Consider the following 2,552-nt stretch of genomic DNA (forward strand, 5'->3'; position numbering starts at 1 on the left):
CTTTACTTCAATTTTTAAATTATGGCATGAACAAATTACGTTAAAAAATTCTTTTTTGTTATATTAAAAAATTAAATAAAAATAAAATATTGTTTTTACATTTAATTTCAATCTATTCTTTTTGATATATATTTTTTATTCAATCTGAATTTTTATTTTTTTGTTTTTTTTTTGTTTTTATCATGTTCATTTATATGAAATATTATACAAAATATATCAAATTGGTATATTTAAAATTATTAGCTAACAAATAAGCATATAAGACTAATAATTTTTAAAATTTTTAGTACATTTACTAAAATAAACTTAAAATTTTCTTTTTGGTTATTATATACTTCCTTAACAAGTGTCTTTATAACAACTTCTAATAAAATCCTATCTTCATTTTCACATATCATATGGATTTGGAATAAATGAAACATATGGGTGGCATTTATTTTCCATGAATACTCATACTCCGTATCTTAGCATTCACGGTGCCCCAATATATTGTATTTAAATCTCAAATAACACTACATCTTAATTAATATTGTTCTTCGGGCTTTTGCTTGTGATTAAAAGATTCTTTTTGTGTAAGACAACAATAACTTCAATTACAGCATATGAATATATAATAATAATAATTACAAATTAGTAAATTAAATTGGTCTCTTCATCATTATTAAATCTCTTGCTCTACAACTTAATTAGCTAGCTATAACAATAATACACAATTGTTAATTTATAAGATTCAATTAAAATTTGAGAGTTTAATTAATGTTCACTTCTATTATTTATACACATATATTAATATATAGTAGTATATATAGATAAGTTTTATATATTATTAAATCAACGAACCTTTATATTGAAAGGAGATAGGGAGATAGTATGGCCGTTAAAATGGGCCAAATTTATTGGGGTAGTCTGTTTACCTATTTAAATGGGTAGGTTTTACTTTTAAAATTAAGTCGTTTAAATTTTGGGTTAAACAGGCTGAATTTGATTAATCTAAAAAAAATTACAAGTGAAACGAGTTAGTCTGCAGACTAAACGGGTGGTTTGTTTAAATTTTTTTTCAAAAGAAGTAGCACTTTTCAATAGGTATTTGACCCGACTCGACTCAAAAATTCGACCAATCAGCTAAAAAATATTATTTGTTTAAGGTTTTTGACTTAAAAGTGATATTTTTGTCAAAATATTTTTCAAAAAATAAAACAAAAAAATAAACGGATTGGCCCGTTTAACCCATTGGACTGATAATAAACGGGCCGAACTAAAAAATTATGGCCCACAAATAAAACAGACTTAAATGGTCCAACACATTTAACTCACAGACTTAACGGATTGTGTCTAAATGAGTTGAACTAGCCTATTTGACCGTCCTAGGGATAGTACATTATTAGAACACTTAATTTTATTTCCAAGATTTTATGATATTAAGAAAAAATAAAATTGTCAAATATTTTTTCAATGTCCACGAAAATAGGAGATAGACAAAACCCTACTATAGCATTTAAATAATGTGCATAGTATCTTGAGAAGTAACATAGTCGCATGTAATTCATGAATGCTACCGAAATGAATGTAATGTGCCTCACATTTGGAGTCAGAAATTAAAGTAGTAATGACTCCATGCATGAATTGGTAGCAAATAATTGAAGGTATATAGTGTATTGAATGTTTTTGTTATACCAGTTATATATATTGGGAGTCCAAAAATGGAATGGGTTCCACAAATCTTAAGGACTAAGAACCATATATGAAGAAATTTTTGGTGCTGACACAAACAATAAGGTTGGTGAAATCAAATTTAAATTGAAAACAGGAAAACTGAATTTCCCCCGTGACTTCCATTAAAATTGGCTGAGTCCCACTAGCTAGCAGGTTTTGAGTGGGGGCATGCAATTACAAGTCTTATATTTAATTAATTATTATTTATCCTTTAGATAATTCTATATATGCACAACATATTTTAAATGAATAATTAAGTATGTGATAGAAAATAAATAAAATATTTCACGAATGTAAATATTCGGACAATTTATATAAATAAATGGTTGCCCTTTAAATTTACGCAGTTGCATTCTTTCAAACATGAAGACGTAAATACATTGTTTTATATATCTTGCTAAGATTATTATCAAAATTCAATCTTGTTAAGACTACTCCGCATGTCCATATATATGAAGATAAGATATGAAAAAATCATAACATATAAGTTGACACTGAAATGGTACAGAAAGATATCTTATTCAACGTAAACCGCTATTAGCTCCAGCGGTTTATGCACACTTCTCCACACATATAAACTACTACTGCCAGTAGTGGTTTATGGCCAAACATCAATAAACAGAAATCGCAACAGCTTCTGACAGTTTATGTATTCTCCCATTTGCATGTAATTCGCGGCTGGCTATAGCGGATTATGTGTTTTCGTAAACCGCTACTGCCAATAGCAGTTTCTATAGATACATGAAACAATGTATTTACCTCTTTATATTTAAAAGAATGCAATTGCATAAATTTAAAGGATAAACAATTTATTTATGTAAATTGCCCTAAATATTCTT

Source organism: Arachis duranensis, chromosome 10 (assembly GCF_000817695.3).
Source record: "Arachis duranensis cultivar V14167 chromosome 10, aradu.V14167.gnm2.J7QH, whole genome shotgun sequence".
Classification (NCBI taxonomy): Eukaryota; Viridiplantae; Streptophyta; class Magnoliopsida; order Fabales; family Fabaceae; genus Arachis; species Arachis duranensis.